A 25,840-nucleotide genomic window follows, 5' to 3' on the forward strand; every position below is an offset into this window, starting at 1 on the left:
ATGAATAGGGTCCCCTGCAGAGCTGAGAGAGGGTCATGTCCTCTGTTCAAATAAGCAGGCATTTCCCCACCTTGGAGCAGCTCACAAACCTCTCTTATCCTCTGAAGCACAAGAGAGAGGGTCAGGGATAAAATGGAGCAAGGGTCTCTGATTCATTTTCCAGAAAATGAGGCCGTTAGCCCTTGCTGCTCTCTGAGAGGTTTTTGTTAAACATAACAATTCCTGTGAAAATGTTACAACTCCCCTTCTGGTGCCTGTGTGCCAACCACTTTCATCTGTGGAGGCAGCTGGGTAGCCACAGCTGCTCTGGAGGAGGGCAGAGAGTCAGTGCTGATGAAATGCCTCACCTCCCCACCTCCCTCCAATAAGCACCCCATCTCTTCCTGGACTTGGTTATTCTGAAAGGACACTCTTTCCACACTCTTTTCCCAACACACATGCCTATTTTTCACTCAAATGGATCCTTTAAGTTAATTTTCCATGAAACAGATATCACTTCAGCTCAATTATCAGAAACACAGTGCACTGTCTGTCAAACTAGACTGCTTTGATTTGAAGGTTGAGTCCATTAATTGAGAGCTCTGTAAAACTGACAAAACTGGATTCTCTCTCCTATTCTTAGAATAATCATAAAAAATGGGACTAGTATCTGCCATAGTATATTATGTAGGTTACTAAATAGTCTATACCAACAATTGGCTTGCCCTACCTTCCTGGTTAAGTACTTAATAAACACTGATGAGATATTTTATCTATTTTGTAAGTACATAGAAAGTTCATTTTAACAGGCCTTTTCCTAAATTTATTTCACTAGTGGTATTTTACATATTTAGTTTTCTGTAATCATTTTATCCTCCGTGATAAAAAGAAATACTATGTTAGAAGGATCTAGGAAACTTGTTGTATGAGATAGTAGAAAATAATGATACCTCCTCCAGTTTTATATTTATGAGCATGTCTTACCAATCTAGCAAAATGTCAGCACAGAGCTGGAGTCATTTAACGGAGTATGTTTATCGTTGGGGTGTTTTCAGGTGCATGTCATAGAAAACTTAAATGACAACAAAATGACTTTCTCCATGCTGGAAGTCTAGAGGTAGAATGGTTCAGTCATATTCTAAAGCAACTTGGAGTTACACAGCTATTGCATGCCATCTGCAGGGGCTTGTCCTTGCCTCCAGCCCATCTCTCTCTGGTCACCCAAGGTCTAGTAGAGTTCCAGACATCTGCTCCAGATGTTATCACATGCAAAGGAAGAAAAATATTTTTCCTGATGTCTCATAGAAGGCAATAAGGAAACCAAGCATTTGCCAACATTCTCTGAGCAATTCCTCAAATTCTCATTCCTACAACTCGGTCCTTAAGCAATAAACGGTTTCAAGGTTTCATTACATAATAATTCATAGCATGGCGTTCACCTGACAAGGTCCTCTCTCCCTTCTGCTCCTGTCTTCTTATATAGGTTATTATGAATTACAAGTGTTGATACTTTCAGAATCTTGTTTTTTTCCAGTGGCTTTGTTTTGTTCTTACTCAATTTGAGCTAACACAAGCAACAGAAAATCAATGATTTAGGCAGTCAAATTAATAAAAATGGGCTAAATAGTTCCAGAATGAGGTTGAATTTTCTTTTGCTATAAAGACTCTTATTCAGACAACTGACAAATTTTGAATAAGGTCATATAATAATATTATTTATATATTAGTTTCATAATTTTGATTATTTTGGTTCTAAAGGAATTTTTAAAGAAATGTACACTGATATTTTGGGAATAGGAATCATGTTTTCTCCTTACTGTTAATCTAAAAAGTTTGTTGGAAAGAGGGAAAAAGATAAATACTAGGTTTTTTACATTTGCCATACTTATCATATCATGATACATTTAAATCTCAGAAAGTTCAAATTGTAACTAGTACTAAAGAACAATATTAATGTGACAATATAGGAGGGAAATGGTGGGCTGGGAAATGGGGAACGAGGAAGGATAGAGGGAAGAATGATTCCATATATTTACAAAATGTATTGTGCAAAAATTCAATCGATCAATCATTAATAAAAAGATGGGAAAAGAGTGGAAGAGAATGCACACTGTAAAATTATAATAGCGATAGGAATCTGGCTTAAGGCACATCCTGGAATTCTTTACTTTCATAACTTTATGCAAGTTTAAATCATGCCAAATTTAAACAACAAAATTAAAAATGTTCCATGACCCAAAAGTGATGGAAGGTAGAATTGTAGTGTTAGAATGTGCTCAACAGTTCACGTCCATAAACCACTTAAGACAATTATGATACGTAACAAATGCTTCAAGGGTATATATGCTTGAAAGAGATCCTGTCTCAAAGACATCAGAAGTTGTAACAGTACTCCAAGTCAGAGGGAGCTGGGCCCTCTGGACAGGGCTGCCACCATCATGGTGTGCAGCATGTTATGCTGTGCCTACTGCTTTCCCTGGCATGCCACACTGTACTTGCAAAGGTGCAGGCACTGGTGCTGCTCTGGATGCAGTCTTTTTGTGCCTGTTAAATGGCTGCCAGGCCCTCAGCTTTTAAGTCTCATCTTGCAAAAATCAGAGTCTTAGGTGCAAGAAAGCAATTTGATGGAGTCCATGTTGGGATTCTGGACATAATGCAAGACAAGTTTGTAAAATTAGACTCTAGAATAGCATCCAAGTTCTGCAGTTCCATTCTCAAGGGTGGAAGGGCTTGAGAATGGTCAAAAGCCATGAGGATGCAAGGGTCCACTCCACACCCATGCTTGCAGTTCCTCCTTTAGGTGGGGGAGAAGGAAAATGAGTTTATGTCTGCTTGAGAGGAGTGAAGTGATCACAGATGTTGGTTCCTAAGCCTCAACTATACCCCAAACTAGGTTAATGTTTAAGAAATTATATTTGATGATGTTTCACCACCTTCTGATGTTACATGGAGAAGTTGAATCCTTTCTCTTCTTTTGGTCTGATTCAATCCTGCATATTCCTATTCTGGGCATTTGTATCATTTTTAAAGATTTATTTGATTTTTATTGGAAAGTTAGATATACAGAGAGGAGGAGAAACAGAGAGGAAGATCTTCTGTCTGCTGATTTACTCCCCAAGTGGCTCCAACGGCCAGAGCTGAGCTAATTCAAAGCCAGGAGCCATTTCTAGGTCTCCCACACAGGTGCAGGGCTTCAAGGCTTTAGGCCATTCTGGACTGCTTTCCCAGGCCACAAGCAGGGAGCTGAATGGGAAGCAGGGCTGCCGGGATCAGAACTGCTGCCCATATGGGATCCTGGCTCATGCAACGTGAGAACTTTAGCCACTAGGCTATCGCACTGGGCTCATTTGTATCATTTTTAATTCTCCTCGCACACACTTCTGAAAGTTTCTCTTCTTATTGAGGTTGACATTTATGTTTCAGAAGCTATTTGGCTCTTGTCTCTTAAGAAGGCAGTCCTCAGTTCTGGGAAAGTGTTTAGTGCATAATAGGGACTTGTCATGTTTTTATTTTGTTACTCAAATCTTGTATAGTAAAAGAATAACCAAGAGACTGAAGCATCTTCAAAAATGCATGGAAGGGGGCTTGGCGGCGTGGCCTAGTGGCTAGGGCCCTCGCCTTGATCCCATATGGCCACTGGTTCTGATCCCGGCAGCTCCACTTCCTCTCTGTCTCTCCTCCTCTCAGTATATCTGACTTTGTAATAAAAATAAAATAATAAATCTAAAAAAAAATGCATGGAAGGGGTATATGGTAAAAGCACCACGCAGGGATCCCCAGTTTTATCACCAAGTTAAAAAATTTTTTATTCTATCTTTCCACAAAATTTTATTTGAAGAATCTTCATATAATATTAAGATTGTACTCTGGTCTGGTAGTGATGTCTGTGGTTTAACATTAAGAACATTTTTTAGGCTCTTTATATCTTCTTGGGCAAAGAAAGACACAAGTCTTAGTTAAGGAAAAAGTGGGAGTGACATAATTTTTAATGGCCTATTTTATTTTTTGTAAATTGTCCCTATAAAAATGTTAAAGACAAGAAGCAAGATATAGAGAATAATAATCTGAAAGTATCTGATATCTGGTTGAATTGTAATTTATTTGTGGAATTTAAGGAGTTATGATTTTTGCTATTACTATTCTTTTAAAATTGAATTGTGAAACAGACAAGAAGACAAACATACAGAGAGCTCTAATTCATTGTTTTACTCACCAGATCCTGATACATCTGGGCCGAAGTCAGGGTCCAAACTGGGAGGCAACAGCTCAATACAGATATTAGCAATGGGTGCCAGGAACTTAGTTATTGGAGCCATCAGTTCTGCCTCCACAGGTCTGTGCTAGCAGGCGACTGGAGTCAGGAGCTGGGGCTGGGAACTAAACTCAGTTACGCAGATGTTTGTTGTCATCTTAACTGGCTTCCCAACTATGAGGCCAGACACAAACATTCATTGTGAAAGTGTGGATGCTTCACATGGCGGCTAGGTCAAAGGTGAGTCTAACAGGTCCTTGAAAGCACTGGCTTGTCCTGGAAGGTCTGATGGAGGGCGAGATCAGACAGAGCAGGAGGAGACCTCACACACACGCCCTGTTGGCATAATTCAGGTGGACAGCCGGCATGATGGCATTTGTTGTCAACAAGTAAGTATCATCTGAATGGATTGCTGCAAAATGCTATATCTTGGGATAAGTTTGAAAAACAGTGATCAATTATATATAGAACCTGGTATGGTAGCCCAACAGCCCTTGAGAACTTTTGACTAGGAAATTTGAAGAAATCTGATTTCTTTGGCAACTTCTAGCTGCCTCTTCCTCCCAGGTGACACTTTTTACTGAAAAATTTCAGCTGTCAATCATAATCTTGCTGCTCAGTTGTCTATCAATTGCTAAACAAGAGCCAGTGCAGGACAGGACTTTTAATTGTATTGGAAATTATAAGGTATAATATTTGTCTTTGTTCATGCACTGAGTGTTTCTGTGGTCTTCAGTGACAGGTGAAAGACTCAAGTTTGGAATTTCTTGATACCAGAAATTGCATTAAGCTAAGAAAAACCTCACTCCTTTTCCTTGGCCATTACTGCTGCTCATTTGAGACAGGAAGTGGGATGAAATGCTTTCCCCTGGTGGAAATTGGCTAGGAAATAAAATCAAGTAGAAGTAGTGGGAAATTGGTAGTTCTGGTCAATTGGTGCCAAAAGGCAATGGAAAGGCTTCTGGTTACTTAGGAATATACCCAAGTGAGCAAAATGTTGCATGTGTTTTCTTATGTGTGTTTTCTTACATCTATTCCCTGTCCTTGGATAATCGAAGAAATATAGGAACTGGAAAATTTTGCAAATACTGCTTCATAGTAAATCACCCAGATCTCTCTGGATCAAGCATGATTCTAGACTTAGCCAAAGGTAGGTTAAAAGTCCTAACAGAACCAACTTTCTGCAGTGTGCTTTATCAGGAAAATGAAAACATTTCTGGAATAAGTTGATAAAACATAAATTCAACTCATTCCAACAGGACATTTCCCTGAGTGAAATTAAAAGACGAAAACGTTTTGGTGTATATTTTGATGACTTCTGTAAGGCAACCTTATATATTTTGGAGGGTGATGGGGGCTCAGTGGACTTTATTTGATGGTGTCATGATAAGGTTGGGCTCCTGGAGTCCCTCCCCTGCTCCAGGAGGCCTGGGATGGAGACTTGTGGAGAGCACGATCTCAGTGTGGTGGGGACTGAGTGGGTGCAGGGACTCTAGCAGCTGAGGGCCTTTCTCTTGTTCTGGTGCTCTTGCTGGAGAGTCAGTGATCTCAGCGGCTCTACTCCTTGGAGGCCATATGGAGCATGAGGCTCACCACCCTGTTACTGTAGCCAAATTTATTGTCACACCAGGAGAAGAGCTTGACAAAGTGGTCTTTGAAGGTGATGCCAGAACCAGCATCAGAGGTGGAGAAGTAAGTGTCACTGTTAAAATTTTGTAGAAGACAACCTGGTCCTTACTGTAGGGATGTCCTTCAAGGGGCCCCCCAACACCTGTTTCACCACTTTCATGATGTCATCATACTTAACATTTTTCTCCAACAGACAGGTCAGGTCCATTGCTGACACATTGGGGCTGGGTAGACAGAAAGCTGTGTTGATGTTTCCTGTTCAGCTTAGGAATAACCTTTCCCAAGGCATTGATGGCACCAGTCAAGTCCAGGATGATATTCTGGATAGCCCTACAGTATCACCCACAGCTTCCCAGAGGGGACCTCCATGGTCTTCTGGGTGGCAGTGATGGCATGCACTGTGATCATGAGTCCCTTCACAATGTTGAAGCTGTTATGAATGAGCTTGGCCAGTGGGGCTAAGCAGTGGTGGTGCAGGAGGCGATAATGACAGTCTTGAGAGAGTCGTCATACCTGTTATGGTTCATATTCATGTTACATGAAAACAGAACATCCATGATGTGTCTTCTTTCTCATTGCCTCCATTCAGCACCCCAATCTTGTAGCTCTCTTGGAACACCACACCAGGTAAAGCTGGAAGTTCTCTCTCCTAGTTCAGGTAGCATAACTATCTCTCTGGCCTCCTTCCCACAATCTTGCTCTTCATGCTATGATTATCAACTGACTTGTTTGGCTTAGTTCTTCATTATTTCTTCCTCCATACCATTTTCCAAGACTCTGCATCTAATCATCTCGTGACAGGCCAGTGAAAGACTCCCCAGAAGGAGCAGGAGAGGCGAGCAGTGGAGGCCAATGGGAAGCATGTGCTCTTAAATTGTGTTCTACTTGCACACGGCATAGTGCTCATTATAAAATGATTTAATTTATTACTTAATTTTTAAACCACTATATACCTCCCAGGTAGACTCTTAATTTGGAAAACAACAAAAGTAGGTTGAAATGCTTTGATGCTTTCCAGATTTCTTCTTCTTTTTTTAAATAACTCTGCTTCAAATAGTGGTGATAAATTTGTAAGTGAATCTGATTCTGGAAGTAATTTTCATTGATAAGAAATCAATTTTCAGGCCTGGCATGATAGCGTAGTGGTTAAAGTTCTTGCCTTGAACACCTAGGATCCAATGTGGGCACTGCTTCTAATCCCGGCAGCTCCACTTCCCATCCAGCTCCCTGCTTGTGTCCTAGGAAAGCAGTAGAGGACGGCCCAAAGCTTTGGACCCTGCACCCATGTGGGAGACCTAGAAGAAGTTCCTGTCTCCTGGCTTTGGATTAATGCAGCACCAGCCGTTGTGGTCACTTGGGGAGTGAGTCATCGGACAGAAGATATTTCTCTCTGTCTCTCCTCCTCTCTGTATATCTGACTTTGCAATAAAAAAATAAAATAAATCTTAAGAAAAATCAGTTTTCTTCAGTCACACTCAGTGATGATGAACTTTTTTGAATCTTTCCAACTGTACTAGAAAGAATGCTGGATGCCAGTGAAATTAAAAAGTTCATTCCAGCTTGTTAGAACTGACTTTGTAGTGGACAAAAGGAAAAGAGATGATTGCTCTAAGTGAAGACAAATGCATCATTTGGAACATGGATTTGGGGCAATGGAAACATACAGTGGGAAACATCTATGTTTGCCCTCAGGGGTTAAGACTTCAGGGATAAACATTAGGCAGAAGAAGAAAGCCCCCTTAAAGGGTTTGCAGTATACCAAAACTGAGGGCATAAGAAGGCATGAAAAGACAGAGCTGGAAGAAAAAGGTGAAACCAATGTAACCACATAAACACCTTCAGTACATAGACTAAGGGATCTTCGGTTTCCTTATGAAGTGTTCTGAATCTTTGCATCCCTCTTCTGTATACACCATTGAATTTTTTCTCAGTCTTCCGCGGTGTCTACTGGGTAAGCTTAAGGATCACACTACCTTGATTCAACCTGGATTCTTCTACGTGCTAGTAGAGTGCTACTGTTTACTTGTCTCTTCTGTACATCAATATTCTCATTTTTAAAATGTGGCTAATGTATTTTCCTTCATAGGAAATTAATCTATGTAAGATATTTAGAATTATGCCTAACTTAGGTGGAAATAACATGAACCCTGATGCATGTTCCCCTGGAACATCTCCAACTTCCCTGAGTCTGGTCTAACAAAACTTGCCTTGGGCGGATACAAGTGGATCGAACTCTTTTATCTGAGGCAAGATGAAAGTGTCACCCATATTTCCCTACTTGGGAAAATCATGACACATGGTGATTGCACATTATTAATATCTACAGATAGTAATTATCGAATCATTGAGTTCTTCTCTCTATATCAGATAGTACAGTAGATGCATGCTGTTCACAGTGCAATACACCAGTGGGAGTGGGTTGCAGCCCTAGAGATGTGGAAACACAAAAGAGAAAACAGAAGAATTCACATTAAATTTATCTAAAGTTTAAACCTTTTTTTCAACATGAAAGCTATGTTTGTTGTTTATAAGGTCACTTATACACAGAGGGGGTGGGGGGGACAGATAGAGCGTCTTTTATGTGTTCAGGTACATCCAAGACAAAGAACCCGAGGCAAAGTTGGGAAACAAATGTCTTGGCTTTCATTCTGCTCCTTCCCACCCTGTCCCCAAATCAAGCCTGACTAGGCTTTTATTATAAAGGAAAGAAAAATTTAAAATCCACTTTGGGAATGACATAACTTTTAGAAGAGTGCTTGTTGTATTTATCAGGGAGTTATGGTCACTGGTAATATCATTCAGTGTCTGCCTCCGAGTGTGGACTCTACTTCGGATGTATGTATTATTCACCTTTACAGGCTAGCCTGTTACTGCCAGACTTCAGAGATGCTACCCCATGTTTATGGAAACAACAACAGGGGACAGGAAGATGGACTTGGAATTTATTCAGGGAGTATTTTTATAGCTTATACTCTGTTTTGCGTCCCCACGGAGTGACTCAAAGAGCTCACAGGCAAGTTTTGGGAGGTGTGAACTGTGTGTATAAAAGGTTAAGTAAAAATAAGAAAGACGAGAAGAACTCAAATAAGTGAAAAATATCTTTTGGTACCATGACTATTGAACAAGCAAACATGAGTAGCTGAAAAGGCTATCTTCTAACCTGAACTCTCACTTGGAAATATACACTCTAAACTTGAAAGCCTACCCATATTTTGTAACTAACTCTGAAAAGCCCATAGAGGATAAGCATGTGAAAGAAGAAAGAAAATCAAGATGGAACCATTGCTTAGGTCCATAAGTTCAGAGACCAAGCTGTAATTATTTTCCAAGCCCTCAAGACTTAGCATGACCTATCAGTAGATTCTCAAAAGAAAATTTTCTTACTTAACGATGGAATGAGTACATATACGAATGCCAGAGACCATCAAAAGAATTGAACACTCTGACATGTTTTCTGAGACAGGTACAGGGTTTTTTTCTTTTTAGTATGTCTCGTGTGCGTCACATAATAGATGGACAATAAATATGGAGAGAAGGAAGGAAGGAAAGAAAGATGGAAGGCTGGAAAGAAGGAAAAGAGGGAGGGAGGAAGGAAAGAAGAGAAGATAAGACGTAGGAACAGAAGAGAGGGAGAGGAAGGAAGGAAAGGTGGGAAGGAGGAAGGAGGGAGAGAGAGGAAGAAGAATGGGAAATTAGTCAATATAGGAACATCCGACTGTAACTTTAAGCCTCAAGAACAGTTGTTAATGAGGCTGAAAGAAAGTGAAAGAATGGAGTTTGCTACATTCTAAATTTAAGTCAGTATGAATTCTGGGTTTGCCACTTTCTTCTTAGGAGGCCTTGTATAAGCTGGTCTACAAGTTGGGCCTGTTTACCACATCTTCAGTGGGAATAAAAATTATTATGCTATTGATGTATCATAAAGATTAAATATGAGTGCTTTAAAAACGTATGTCATAGCTTGATAAACATTAGAATAATGGAAACTCTAAGCTTGTAAGAGTTAGCAACTTTGCTAAACAACTTGCTAGTCACTTTTTCCTGGTAAGACTGTAAGCATCTATGTTCCACATTGGAGTGCCTAGGTTCACGCGCCATTTCTGTTAATTCCAATTCCCTGTTGATGGACATCCATGGACGAGTCGGTTCCTGCCAATCTGTGAGCGATCTGTATTCTTGTCCTAGCTCCTGACTTTAAAATGCACCCCATCCTGGTTCATTTCAGGCATTTGGGGAATAAACTTAGGAACAGCATTACTCCCTCTTTGCCTTTACTCAAACTCTGCCACCCTCCTCACCAGTCTGTCTTCTCAAATTAAAAAAGAAATAGTAAGGAAAGATTTCTTGTCTGGAATCTTTTTAATGAAGAATGCTAACCAAACTTATAAGTATTTTTTTTAAATGTAATTTATAGAAAACCCTAGTGATCTTGTTTGGTGGCCTGTTATAGATGTTTTGCATACTAAGGAAAGTGCTTAAAAATAATGTAATATGATAGTGTAAATTATTTGCCAACATGCTGTCATATACTACCACAAAATTCTTCAATATTTAAATAAATCCCTAACAATTTCAAATCCAGGGCATGTAAGGAATATTAGTTGGAATATACACTAACTGTTGGAAGGCTATGGATGGCAGAACCAAAGCTAAACATTGTTTATGGTTCATGTTATTAGGAAGGCTTTAAAGCATTAGGTCCAACCTGCTGTAATAGATGTCTATGGTTGCAGCAGGAGTTGCAGTTTCTAGTGTCTATTTTTGCTCTGCTCACTGCTTCTTCAGCTACAGGGTAGATCTTTTGGAAAGACAGAAATGGAAAAAAATGAGAAGTTTGTCAGAGCTGGCAGACCAACACTTTATGGGGTGTTGTGTGAAGGGTGACTTCTGAATCTTTAGGGGCTACAGCTGTGCAGGGAGATATGTAAGGTTTTAAATATATTAGATTAATGAAACCAGTCCTTTTACTTTCTTATAGTATGCAGTGCCAGCTCTGGGCTCAGGGACAAATCCACTGACAGGTGATGAATATCAGCGAGAAACACCCAAAACCGAGACATACATAATTCTTTCTCTGCCTGTTCTTGGTCCACAGCCACTTGGATAAAACCCAGTCACTTGGGTAAGACATGGCAACAGGGTCAAGTGTGGTCACAGCAAAAATCAAGTCCTAGTTTATTCTTGCCACCAGCGAGCTCCATTGCTTAAGTGATCCAGGAGGGAAAGGTGATTTGTATTCTCAGATTCTGCCTTTGTGAGCTAAGAATAACAATTTATTCCTCTCTCCAAACTAATGTAATTTGACTCAGTCCCACAAGGATATATCAGACCACCTTGTCCTTAAATCTCCAATCTCCTCTAAACTCAAGTAACTCTAACATTCAACTAATATTTGAAAATAGACACAAACAGAACAATTACAAATGGTAAGTTCTTTTACGTGATGCAATCACCTACCCATACTCCATTTTATGGAAGAAAAAGGTGATGACTTGGGAAAGAAAGTAATCATCCAATTGGAACAGAACCCAGACTAGAACTATAGACTCTTCACAACTTTTCAGCCTTCACAGTCCGAAAAAGGAGATGTTCCAAAGACGATGGGCTCAGCAGTATCAAAGAAGGAAACTAGGGAAGGATACAAGGTGAAGGGAGTGAGAGATATCAGCAAGCAGAGGGCAATTTTAAGGGATCGTGTGAACTTGGTATCATTTGCATCAAGTGAAAAGGAGAGGGGTCTGCTAATGTTTTAAAGATTTTAAAAGGAGTCAGCACTAACAGTCCTCCAAGGTGCAAACAATAAACCAAATATTCATCTTGAAAAATATAAATGCAGCACTGAACTAATCCAGGGGAACAGTTGAGGGCAGTACAGGCAATGTCTGGTGATCTTACCATCATCGTGGACTTGACCTATTACAGAAGAGATACAGTACTGTGGGTTTTAGTGTAGGTGAGCCCAAAGATCCTCACCTGTCTGCATAGGACTTCTGCAGCTGAAAGAGGAAAAGAAATAATGTCACCAAAAAGAAAATGATAATTTCTGTTTGTGCAAGAGTTGCTAAAGTGCCTGAGAATAGTCATGCATTCCTTGGCACAAGCTGACCAATTGAAATATCTGAAATGTTAACTATGAAGCATATTAGATCAAACAGCCAACTCTTCAGCCCTTCTATAAATGGATCAATTCAGTCCACATGCCTCATTGGTGGGATATGAGGAAGACAGACATCATGTTTCCTCTTCCAGTGCCAGCCTCAGCTACTAGATGACTATCCCTATGAGGTCATCATGTTTGGATGCACTGACTCATGTTATGGACAAACTACAGAAAAATGTCTTTTGATGAAACAGTAAAATTTAGTTGCAAGTCAGTATTTGGTGGGAAAGATCACCGATCAGGTGGGCTCCATACTGGAAAAATCTTGAGAAAATGTAAAATAGTCCCTATGGGATGGATCTTTGGCTTGGTTTTAAGCTATGCATTAGATCGCCTGTATTCTGTGTCAGAGTGTATGAGTTTAATACCAAGCTCCAGCTTCTAGTTCTAGCTTCCTGCTAATGCAGACATTGGCAAACAGGAGATGACTCAGGTAGTTCTGTTATCAGCTGCCCGTGTAAGAGATGAGTTGTAATTTGGCTCCTGACTTCAGCCTGCCCAGCCCCTGATATTGCAGGCATTTGGGGAGTAAACAACAGGATTAAAGTACTGCTTCATCTCCCTTCCTCTGCCCCAAATAATAACTATTTACAAAATAAGCAGAAACCATATTTTGTGAGATTGCAGGCTATAGATTCAAACTACCTACTTAAATCACACCACCAGCATTTGCTGGGACATTGAACAAGTTGCCAAATTTTTTGCTGAGTCAGTGTCATCACCTGCAAAATATCAATTTTGGTCAAACTTTGCGGCATATTCCTGGGCCTGGGGATGCATTAGGTGGATCTGATCAGCCAGTAGACTTTGGGTTTTCTGTATGCTGGTGCAATGAAATTGATGACATCTCAGAACTATCAAAAGCACTTGATAACGCCCCCCAGAATACTCTTCCCCACATCAGGGTCTCTAAGGTGTCATCAAAGGACCATTCCTTGGATGCTGATGTCATTTGACAGCATGCAGTGGTCCCTTCTCTTCCCCTACTGTGGACACAGAAGAAAAAAAACAATTGAAACATTTATCCCTCCCACCTTCTTCCATGCCTCACCTTTCCCCACCGTAATCACCTGGGACTCACGTGGGAGGGCGTCCGTCCCAACTATGTGAACATGAAAAATAAAATAAAACTAAAAATCGATGATTAAATTAAAACATATTTTTGAAGGCCTAAGAAGGTATAATACCAATGTTTTCTCTATAAACAAATAAATATCATTAAGTAGTAGTAGGGGTAGTAGTTATCCTTTGAAATACAGAGAATCCTGTGGTAATAAGGCTGTGATGAATAAACATGATAGACACTTTAGCCACACATATAGCAATATATAAAACAAACAGCAATTTCATGAGGCAATGATTGAAGATATATTAGAAAGCAATTTTTTATGTGTCGTTTAATCTCCCTAGAACACCAAGTAACAATCAGCTGGAAATGTTGTATCATCTGGCTTTCACCTTGGGGCATAGGGAGATGGTCGTTGTTCATTGGCTTAGCAGCATAACAAACCAGCTACAACTATCATTGATTCCCTACCCTATCTTCAGAGATGAATGAAATAGAGATAAAATATGATTCCTGTCATCAAGGGTTTTGTGGGATAATGGAAAAAAAGAACCCATAAATCATTAGCCGTAATACGAAGAATGAGGGCAGACTATTTTCTCAGAGAAACCCAACCTTGGTGCTTTAGCTACAGCTCTGCACAGTCCTGATCATCGCTTTGGTGGTGGTGGTGGTGGTGGTGTGTGTGTGTGTGTGTGTGTGTTGGGGGGGCAGTTTCTGCCCGCTTGGACTAGGGAAATGCCTTCAGAGGATAAACTGGGCTTTGAAGGGTCTGTCGGAATTTGGTTGGGGAGATGCATGTCTGAGCATTTAAAACCTACGGAACACTCCTGCATCACCAAATTGCCTGATTTGCTCCTGCTGTGTACCTGAAGCCTGTAATCATTTAGCCGTTTTGGAAAGGTGTTCACTTAAAAAGTTAATGTGAGTTCAAGTTCTGTTTCTGCCGGTTAGGAGCCCTGTGATAGTTGCTTCACTCGGCTGAGTACCAGCTGCCACATCTATGTGATGGATACACTAGCATTCACTGCTACTGAGCTGTTGTGCGAATTGAGCCAGTCCACGAGGGTGAAACCCTTTATAAACTGCAAGTATTATATGAGAGGTGCTTATTAGTATACTTGACCATAACTGTATTTGCAAAAGCAGCAATCATAGTGATATAAGTAGCGTTTACAACCACAGCTCATAAAACAAGGCCCCTTAGAAGACCCCAGAAGTAGCAAGTCAAAATGTTTTACAAACCCAGGGGCTTCTTTCAGGGGAATCAGCACACAGGCAAGACTGGAGCTTGTCAGCTTTCCCGTTCTCTGAACCAGGGCCGGGTTTGTTGCCTGAATTTTATGTTAAGTCATAAAAGCACTGACATTAAATGCATCACCACGAATCAACAACCTATTCAGGGAAAGATATTATGCCACAGCGGTCCACAAGTGATGTGTGTTTTTTTAAAAATATATGCTTAAAACTGCAAGTGCTTTGTGTGACTGCTTTACAAAATCACTAGAGCAAAAGTATTTGTATTTTAATGTTTATCCCCAAACTGGCCTGCTGTTTTCAAATTGCCCAGGAAACGAAATATTGAAAATGGAAGGAAACCAGCACAAACCAGATTTAGAAACGCAGTGCTAGTAAAGCAAGCTGTGGGATTCTGATACCTTAATAGCACCATGGATTGCTCATAATTAAATAACTGTGTTTTTCTTAACACAACTCTTCCTGTTTTCCTCCCAGCCACTTAAGTGAAAGCATTTAATGTTCACTCTTTCATTATCAACCAGAGACTCTTGTAAAGAGGTAACTGGTTCCAGGCATTGTTAAAAAATGTTTTAATGAGGGTGTCCTTTACAAAAGGGGAAAATGTATTAGAAAACAAAATCAGGTTTTAGATACTTCCTGTGGTTATTTGCATTGGTGTTGACCCACAAATAATGATATATACAGAGAAATGTCATGCCATGGAGCTGTTGTATGAACAACATAGTAAAGTAGAAACAAAATACACTCTGGCTTTCCATGCCTCAGACACAATGGCAAAGGATGAAGATACTACTGGAGGGAGAGAGACAAGAGTTCTGGGAAAACAAAAGGTGGAGCAGTGAGACTTCCAGATAATTAAGCATTAGGAAGGAGTATAATGGAATAAAAACAAATAGACAAAAATCTAGCATTTCACTGTACTGCAGATTTTTATAAAATATTGTGAAAGTCTCATACCAGCCAGTGGATGAGGTGGCTAATTGAATCAGACATAGCTTAAGGAATTATTTCAAGGTTACACAGATATGAGGTGGCAGAGCTAGCACCCTTTCTCATTTCTATGTGGCCCCAAATGCTGTTTGTTCCCTACCTTTCAATGAACAGTACTAAAATCACAAGTTAAGGCATTAAGATTATAAGGGGGGGGGGAAGTGTTCCAAGTCTGGTACTATCAAAGAGAGAGGAAAATTGCCATAGACTGGAATTTTTCCAAATATGGTGTGTGTACACCTGCCTCAGAATCATCTCAAAGCCTTGTTTAAAATGAAAAAAAAAAAAAGTCTAAAGGACAGACCATGGAATCAGCATCCCTAAGCGTGAGGCTCAGATTTATAAGGGTACATATTTTTTCTCCAAGAACCTAAAAGAGATTCTCATACACCCTTAGGGAACAACTGTAAAGACCAGCATTTTGTACTTAGTTTTTTATTTTCCACTTGATCGGGAGTGATCTCCAACGAGGTATCTCTCATGACATTATTGACTGGTAAAGTACATTTCAAAGAGTGTTGGCTTATATTTATGCAACTAGAATCCTCTCTAACACATTCATTGTGTGAGTAGAGGAGTTTCAGGAACATAAGTTTTATGTTATTGAAAATTTTCATCCTGTGGTGTGAAGAATTCTTAGTAGAACTACTCAGTCGATAGTCACGTTTCTGTAACCCATGGTACATCCGTTTTCAGCTCACAGATTTTCTCTAATCAGAAAATTGTTTTTCCTACAAGATTAGTGTATTCATTTTTTATTGTCACATAACAAATGGCTAATAAAAATTAATGATTTAAAACAAAGAAACAGAAGTGGACATTATGTGAAAGAAAAAGTTGACTTGTAAGATCATCTATCATTTGACCCAATATAACATTGTTGAAATAGAAAAGCATAGAGACAGAGGATTTCAACAGATCCATAAGAAAATACCATATATTTTCAAGTTTGAAGTTCAAGTCCTGATAAAAGGACAAACTACAGGATATGTCTAGTTGTGCTGCTTCCTCACTGGGAAAGCTAGGACCAGGGTCGGGATGAGATAACTAACACTAGTGTTGTCTCCAGGTTCCCTTTCATATGATTGCTTTCATGGAGAATGCTTTCTGAAACATGGCAGGACAATTGTCTATTTTTATCAATCAGGTGAAAAGTTTCTAAAGCTTCATTGTCAAGGATCTTCTACTCTAGATCCCACTGAAACAAACAAGCAAACAAAAAAAATACTAGTTACTAAATCTAAAATTGAGCTAAGAGTTGGAACAGGATTTTCATACAACTCATGTACTATTTGAGTCCCTAGTACTTGTGTGCTCCATCTATGGGTTACCGAGAAAATATCTGGGCTACACCAAAAAACTGAGTCTTGCAAAATGAGTACTTTGTGAGCAAGGTTCTGTCCAACTTTTATCCTACTGGGTATCACATGAACAATGTGACAGACTCAGCTTATTTTGTGAACCCGGAGTATAATTGATATGAACATCTTCTCTAGCATATAAGCACTGAAGGGTAGCTGGTGAATTTTTCCAGAAATGAGTGTTTTCAAAAGTAATTGATACAGTATAATGATCTTGATGGATGGAAGACATGCTGACCAAGGAATCCAGGATTATGGTGGCTGTGATGTCTAACTTTAGGATGTGACTGGGTATTAAGGGCTACTTAAATAGGTGATAAAACATTATTTGGTTGCGGTTGTGTCTACAAACATGTTTGTAGAGAAGACTGATGTGTGAGTGGGTGAACTGTAAGTAGGCAAAATTTGTCCTCAGTGAAGTAGGCCACTGCCCAATCACCTGGAGAGGTGGAGGGCAGGGTAGGCTCAGACAGAATCAAAAGGCAGAATGGTTGTGAATCAGGGATACTCTTTTCCTTTCCTTGAACACCAAGACTTCAGGTGCTCTTGTCTTTGGATTGTTTGTACACATTTTACTTACAAGCTCATGGATTCTCAGGTCTTTGGTCTGAGGCTCAGAATCATATCTTTAGATTCTGACTGGTCAAGCAGCTGCACCTGAATGTGCATCCTGAATAGGGTGTGGGCCGGGCCGGGCCGCAACGTTCATCAGTTCATATAAGGCCAAATGGAAGGCCAGACTACGCTGGGCACTGGCCCAAAACCCAATGGCATGTAGGAGAACTGGGTCTGGGAGTGGATCAAGTGGAGGAATTTGGGAAACTCCCCTGGCGAGTCATAGCTCCCGCTGGTGAACATGTGGTCCAGACCTGGGGGTTGGACAAGCTGGGCAAAGTAGCTCCAATGGCTGGCCAATGTGTGAATTGGTAACAGAATGGGGTGTACTGGGCAGGACTGAGCAAACCTTAACCCACAAGCAAAACTAGAAACCAAGATGGAGCATAGGTCATGCCGAACTAGGCTCTTTCACCCACTAATCTGCGTGAGCCAGGGGCGCTAAGCCACAGTGTCTAAGGCAGGGGTCAGGACAGGTGAGGGGCTCTGCCAAGCTGAGTCAGAGCAACCACTGGCATGCACGTGATCTATGGCTGGGAACAGGCCTGATTAGGGAGCTAAGGGGACACCCACCAAGGGACGCGTGTGCTGGAATGGGGGCTGCGTTCTGATCAGGATATGGTTGTAGTCTCCCTTGGCACAAGTGTGGACTGGGACTAGAAGCACCAAGCCAGGCCAGACTCCAACACTATCTAGTGTTCTGGAGAACCAGGTAGATGTGTGACAGACTAGGCTAGGTCTCAACCCTTATTGAACCATGTGTGAGCTGTATGGAGGTATGAACGAGCCGTGGCTGGGTTGAAACATCCAACAGCATGAACCAGATTGGGTTGAAGTCCAGTCAGGAAAAGCCACTATTCCTGCTAGGCCAGGAGATGAACTGAGTAGGGCTGGCTCATGGACCCACTGGTATGCGCAAAATCTGGCACTGGGAGAGGTTCTGATGGAGGAGCCTGGGCAACTCCTCTTGCAGGACACAGTCCCTGCAGGTAAGCGCAAGAAGCATGATAGGAAGCAGCCCAGACCAGGCCAGGGAGTTTCCCACTGGCATGCATATGGCATGGGTTTGGGGCAGACCAGGCTGAATAAGTTCACGTCATCCACTGGCAAATTCGAATGCCAGAACAGAGTGTGGGTCAAGCCAGGTTCGGTTGCGACAAAACCAGTAAACAACACGGAATGCCAAGGTGAGGTAAGCCTGAGCCAGATGTGACCGCAGCACTCAACCAGCACACATGAGAACCAGGAAGGGAGGGGGCAGAGCTGGCAGAAGAATAAGGGGTGGTTCCCTTGTTGGATAGCTACTCCCACTGGAGAGTGTGAGGTGGGATGGGGTAGACCAGACTAGACAGGGCTACGACACCTGTGCGCCCCATGTGGACCAATCAGGAAAAAACCAGGCTGGGCTGATTATTCCTATTGGGCATTCTACAATTAGAGTGGGTGAGGGTTGTTGGGGCTTAGTCACAGCATCAGCTGGCAGAAGCTGGCACTGGGGTCTAATTCTGTCAAGTTAAATCATAGAACCACCTGGAGAGTGCATAATCCAGGAGTGGGAGAGGCCTGGGAGGGCAATAGTGGGCTCCTCCCTCTTGGGTTACCACTCCCACGGAAAGGCATGAAAACTAGGACAGGGGCAGCTGTGGCTAGACAGAGAGGCACCCAACAACATCCGTGAGGGCTGGATAGCTGAGCTGGTTAGATGAAACTAGGCTGTAATACCCATTGACATGCATGAGAGCCAAATGGGATGTGGGACAGACTGACTAGACTAGTCTGCTACACATACTGGCAAACCAGGGTAGGGGGCAGGCCTGGTAGGGGTTATTGTGGGTCGCTCCAACTAGGCTGCAGCTCCCACTGGTTTATGTGAGGGCTGAGTGTGTGCTGGGCAGAACCAGGCTGGACTGCAACATCCACTGGTTCCAGTGGAAGTCAGGGCTGAAAACAGAACCAACCCAGCAATTGCAACCACCAGCTGTTCGGGGTGATTGACTGTACCGGGCCCTGTACTTGCTAGAACACACAAGAATCTGGTCTGGGAATACCTCAGACAAAGTTTCTTTGGAGATCTCCCCAATCGAACTGCCGGACTCAGAACCCTGACCATGAAAAGACGGAGGACAGAACAAGTCAATCAATCATCTCAGCTCAAGGTTGGTGGTGAAAAACTGGGCAAATGGAGACTCTATGATGGACTATGTCAATCAGTGGATTCTTCACTGACCTCATCTTGCTTGGAGTGGCAAGACTGGCAGCAATTCATAACTGTTGAACTATCGAAACCACTTGAGCAAGACCCTCGGAGCATGCCTCACATTAGGAACCTGGGGTGGGTGGGAGACTGGGGGCTTCTCCCTTAATATTCCTCTTTATCTCAGATGCATCAAGGAAACAATGTGTAAATAGTAGTCTTACCCACTTTTCTGTAGCCCTTGAAACTTTTTACCCTAATTAACTATGTAAAGATTGTCAAAAATATAATAAAAATGGAAAAAATTAAAAATAAGAATAAATGGCAAGCAAATGAAATATGCAAAAAAAAACCAAAAAAATTATATCATTAGATTCCGTGATTCTGAGGCCTTTGGACTTAGACTAACCAATGCCACTGGCTGCCCTGGTTCTCTATATTACTAACATCTGTGGGAATTCTTAGCCTCCATAATTTCATGAATAAATAATCTTAATAAGTCATCTTTTATCTCTATTCATTATCTATTTATCTATCTATCTATCTATCTATCTATCTATCTATCTATCCATCCATTCATCCAATGGTCCGTTTATCCATTGTATCAGTTTTCTCTCTGGAAAAACCTAATACAATGTGATGACAGCGGATTACATGCTTCAGCATATGTGTGCCTGTGTGTGCAAGCCTGTGACCAGTATCAGTCACAGTTCATCACCCCAGATACATTAAATATATCTAACACCCCTCTTTTCTGACTCATAACTTCTGCTTCAATCACACTACATTTAGTTTCTTAGACATGCCAATTTTTAAAGGCTTATTAATTTTTATTGGAAAAGTGCATAAGATTTACAGAAAGAAGAACAGACAGTGAGAAATGCCTTCCATCCTCTGGTTCACTCCATAAGTGGCCACAAGTTCCAGAGCTGAGCCAATCCGAAGCTAGGAGCTTCCTCTGGGGTCCCATGTGGATGCATGGTCCCAAGGTCTCTACTGCTTTCCTAGGCCATAAGCAGGGAGCTGGATGGGAAAAAGCAGCCAGGACATGAAGTGGTACTCACATGGAATCCTGGCAGATGCAAGGCAAGGATTTAGCCACTAAGCCATTGCGACAGGCCCAGACATGCCAAAACTTTATAATCTTTTAATCCTCCAATATGATGTTGCATTCTTATCCTTGTAGTTTTTATCACAAGTTTTTAATGTTTTCTAAAGATTTATTTATTTATTACAAAGTCAGATACAGAGAGAGGAGGAGAGACAGAGAGGAAGATCTTCCATCTGATGATTCACTCCCCAAGTGAGCCGCAACGGCCGGTGCGCTCCAATCCGAAGCCGGGAACCAGGAACCTCTTCCAGGTCTCCCACACGGATGCAGGGTCCCAAATCTTTGGGCCGTCCTCGACTGCTTTCCCAGGCCACAAGCAGGGAGCTGGATGGGAAGTGGAGCTGCCGGGATTAGAACCGGCGCCCATATGGGATCCCGGGGCGTTCAAGGCGAGGACTTTAGCCGCTAGGCCACGCCGCCGGGCCCAAGTTTTTAATGTTTTCACTCTGGCATTTACTTGAGTGTGAATCTCTAAGACAAAGGCTATGACCTTCCTCTTCACAATTGCAATTTAGTGTAGGTTCAATATTCAATAAACTGATATTTGTGCAATTTCCATTCTTTTAACAAGCAAATGGTGAAGAGACATGACCAGTACATAACCTACAACTGAGTTGTCTCTCTGTGGATGAGCAATTACATGGATAGAAGGCATAATACTAAATGAGGAACAGAGGAGAACCAATGAAAGAGAAGACTTGGCATGCGTCGTTCAAGGTATTTCTAAGCCAAGCAGCAGGATTCTGCCCTTAACTTCCAGTTATGACAGGCCTGATTGGGATGGCCGCACATAAAAACAAAGCCAGAACAAAATAAATGACAGCCCCCAGGCTGTAGGAACTTATTTTGTATCACACTGTTGAAACAGTTGTTGAGATGGCAGAGCTTATTTCGAGTACTGACACTGTGAAATGTCTTTATCAACCCATGAACACTGCTATGTTCAGTAACACAATGCGAAGAACTTCCACAGCTAGAGCACCTGAAGTATTGACCTGTGGTCATTTGTTTCCAGGATAGTCTGTTGTAGAAATACCTGCTAGGATCCATCTTTAAAGGAGGTGGTAAACTAACTAGTATTGCCATAGTCCAAACACAGAGATCGTGGTTGTGTGTGTGGGAGGAGAAATGAAAATTATCTTTCTTAGAGATCTTTTCTGTGAGAATCTGCTTGTCCCAGGAGATACTGAACAACATTTATGTAAACTTTCACATTGACACAAAGAGAGCTGTTCTCATCCATGTTTGTTTCTCCCTTTCTTATTGATATCATTACTAAGTGCTGTTTTCAGGAACTATTTCATTTGGGTGCAGCCACATACCATGAAGTGAATAGAGGGAAGGATGTCGTTTCCTGAACTGGTCCTTAGATTCTTCCTTGCACAGTTTTTCATTGGCTTGGGATGTGAACAAGAAATATCATGCTAAGCCATGGAGACTTGAGGATTTATGGCCACAGTTAGCCTCCTCTGACTTAAAAAGCCACTACACCACAAGTTTTAAAACCAAGTGCTTTCCAAAATAACTGATGGCTCTGAGGATATACCTCATTGACTCAGACACAGAAACACTCATACGCAGGATGGCCTACCAGTTGAGCTTACAGGCAGAAACAGCTCAACCTGAGTAAAAAAAGATAATTGACACATCTTCACACTCAAGTAACTCATGGGTTCATTTGTGCACATGCGTGTGTGTGCACACACACATATGTGCAACATGACAGTAAGACAGAGAAGCCAAACTATTAGGAGCATCAGGTTGCAGCCTAGACAGTCATAATATTTCATGTGGGAGAATGTGTTTTTCTTTCATATGGCTTTTAAAAAATCATTTCATACACCTGTTTGCATGAAAAGCACAAAGTTGTGTGGAAACTAAGACTCAGGAATAGTAGAAACATGGGTAACACTCAGATCTCTTAGTATGCAAGAGACAAGGCTAAGAGAGGAAAATATAGACTGGAAAGAAAGCCCTCATGCAACAGACTTAACTTTTTAAAAGAATGATTCACTTACTATTGAAAGATTCATAAAAAGAACGAAGACAGAGAGAGAAAGACATCTTTCATCCACTGGTTCACTCCCCAAAGTGGCCACAATGGCCAGAGCTTCTTCTAGTTTGCTCATTTGGGTGCATGTCCCAAGGTTTTAGGCCATCCTCTACTGCTGCTTGGGGAATTACAAGACAGAGCACTAGTGAAACTTGCACCCCAGGGCTGTAATCAGCACTTCCAACTCTCTCCTCTGCTATTCTTTCTAGATTCCTTTCCAGCTTGCACTTCTGTTTGTCAAGATGGCTTGTGTGGTCAAGTGAGAGATGCCAATCCTTGGTTCCCATGTTGCTGTCAAGCTGTGGTTGCCGCCCTTCCCCATGTACAACTGAGGTGCAGCACAGTTTATACTGTGAGTTCAGAAGTATCTTCTTACCTGTCCTTAATATGCAGCTACAGCTGCTCATCCTGATGATCATCAGGGTCAGCTTCTTCCCTGGATAAGGTGAATTCTTTTGCTGCTGTTAACCTACTAGTGACAGGGCACTGAACAGTTTGAGCAGACACAATAGGAACATGTTAGCTCTTGTTTCCCTTGTTGAAAAGAAAAAAACCTCTGTGGGGCAGGACCTCTGGAATCATACAAACTGAAGTTATAGGGATGAGAAGAACAGATTCTCAACTATCCCTGTGGATGGTGAAGAGTGAGGCTATTTATGCTTTATCTTGGTTCTTGGAACTGTATATTGTACTGGTTGGACATATAGTATCATACCACCCATCACCTCCATTCTTGCCCTGGTATTTGGTACATTCAAGCAAATACTATATATATTCCACATATTTATTATATATTTTATATAAAAATACATTTGTAATACATTTACAATATGTTTATATATATTTACAGTATATATTTATTTATATTTATTACATATAAATATATGAATATATGTATTTGCTTGAAAGTACCAAATATCATATATATGATACATATTATATAATGAGCATACTAAATATGTCCATTCTGTTTATACATTTAATAACTGAGCAAATAGTTTGCGCCATGTTTCCAGACAGATGCACTAGATGATTCCCTGGTATCAGGAATTTGTTACTGGTTTCCTATGAGCCTTCATCTTCCCACGTGGGCCATTATGGCACTCTCAGTCTCCAAGTGTCAATATCAAATGGAGGCCAAGATGCATCAACCTTCAGAATATCTGGGTATTTCACTTTCCTCAGTATTTACTCAAGGAAACAGCTGTAGATCACTTTGAGGAAGGACTGTATACTGGGAAAACATTATGAATATGTTTTGGGAAAGCTGATCTTGGCATTGTATTGCTGTATCCTCAATTTCCTTTTATTAGTTGTGTTAAGCAACGCTCTTATTAATTACCCATCTATTTGTCACTTAGAAGCACCAAGATCTCTTAACCACATCTTACAACTCCCTGGTTGTTCAGAGCCTTTGGCAGGAACTTCAACCTGGAAGCCAATTAAGGTAATCAGGTTCACTTGCTTTATGATGCTTGAGTGCTGCCAACTGACCTTCGCTATTTGGGTTCCTTATCATCCCTATTGCTGTCACACAGTGTCATTCTCTAAAGGCGTTGTCTTTTGTCAGTCCTGATCTAAGAGGGCAGATAGTAATGAGCTGTTCCATGACACCATTGTTGCCATCACCAGTACCTTAGAAACACACATTGTTCTCTGGGCCATATGGAAGACCTAGTCAGATGACAGGTTACTGGTCATACAGTCAATGCAGCTCACTTCTCTGAGCTTTTTGATCCTTCCCTAAATATTCTGCTACTGATTGTCTGGCTCCTTTGCCACATTTAATTTCTCTTTCTAAGCTTCTGAAACTCATCCCCTCTGTGTATCCGGCTCTTATCAGAATACCCAGTAGGAGGTGTTCCCCTATCCATAAATTATCCTCTATCTATCTTTCTGTCTCACTCCTCCTGACTATATCATCAGGATCATTTTCCACACTTTCTCTCAATATCAAGGTCTAACTTTTCTTCTATCATTGTCCTGACTTTGAATTAGGAGACTTGTCAAAACTGAGAAATCGAATCACTCTGAAGTTTTCCAGCTCATATCAATTAAGTCCTGGTCTTGATTTTCAGCACAATTGGTTCTCCAGCTACTGGCATTAATAGGACTTTCTGACATTCATGTCTTGCGTTAAACTGCTGATTAATCACCTAAATATGCCTTTAGGATTTCAATAAGCAGCTACCCAGTTCTACATATAACCCAGCTGCCCAACTTCCCAGGTTTACATATATCTTATGTTTCCCAACTATATTTGACACGTCTGAAATACTGGGGGACATTACACAGATGCTAGTACAAGGCATTACAAGCCAGTTCATCTAAATGAAAGATACAAGTACACAGCTGGGAATGGGGCTTCTGTTAGCATCCAGAGCAAATGAGGATTTGTGTGCAATGAATTTATTAGGGAGAGCCCTCAGGAGAAATCTATAAAAGTGAGGAAGGAAATGATGGAGGAAGAAGTCAAGTGAAGACAAAGCTTTAACTAAAACCCGGTCTGTTAAGTCCTGTTTTCACAGGGAGCTCTGGTGGTTCAAGGACACAAGAGAATTGCTCCACTTTGAAGCATCAGGGCAAAATCATTGGTCTTTTTTAGGGAGGGATTATTTAGCCTTCCAGATGTCTACAGATAAGGAAACTCTGCCAAGAGAAGTTTCCCAGAGGATATTACAACCAGGTATTCTTGGAGGTTGACACTAATAAAAGCTGGAAATGTGTACACCAGCTTTGGAAATGGAGTTAAGCAAGATGTTAAATATCATATATATATATATAGAGAGAGAGAGAGAGAGAAGAGTTCTCTGCTGGCTAAATGGTCAGGGAAGCTGCCATAAATATGAAGAACTCAAGTCTGGTATCAGAGAATGTGAGTTTTATAACTGTGACCACAGGTATGTTAATTATTCTGTCAATGCATTCTTTCATGCAGTCATTCAGCAATTATTTACTGTATGCCTGTTATGTACAGACACTGCCTATTCAGTCCCTGAGCAAACAACAGTGAAACAGAAAAATGTGGCTCCTGCTATTAAGAAATTGACCTCGGGCCTGGCGAGGTAGCCTAGTGGCTAAGGTCATCACCTTGTACATGCCCAGGATACCATATGGACACTGGTTCTAGTCCCGGTGGTCCTGATTCCCATCCAGTTCCCTGCTTGTGG

The 25,840-nt window shown here is 41.2% G+C and overlaps 1 pseudogene; it reads right to left on the minus strand.

Moving 5' to 3' along the window:
* Positions 1–5,788: 5,788 nt before the first annotated feature.
* LOC105941575 (glyceraldehyde-3-phosphate dehydrogenase-like) lies at positions 5,789–6,393 on the minus strand (annotated as a pseudogene).
* Between the last annotated feature and the right edge of the window lie 19,447 nt (positions 6,394–25,840).

The sequence above is a fragment of the Ochotona princeps genome, chromosome 9 (genome assembly GCF_030435755.1).
Source record: "Ochotona princeps isolate mOchPri1 chromosome 9, mOchPri1.hap1, whole genome shotgun sequence".
NCBI lineage: Eukaryota > Metazoa > Chordata > Mammalia > Lagomorpha > Ochotonidae > Ochotona > Ochotona princeps.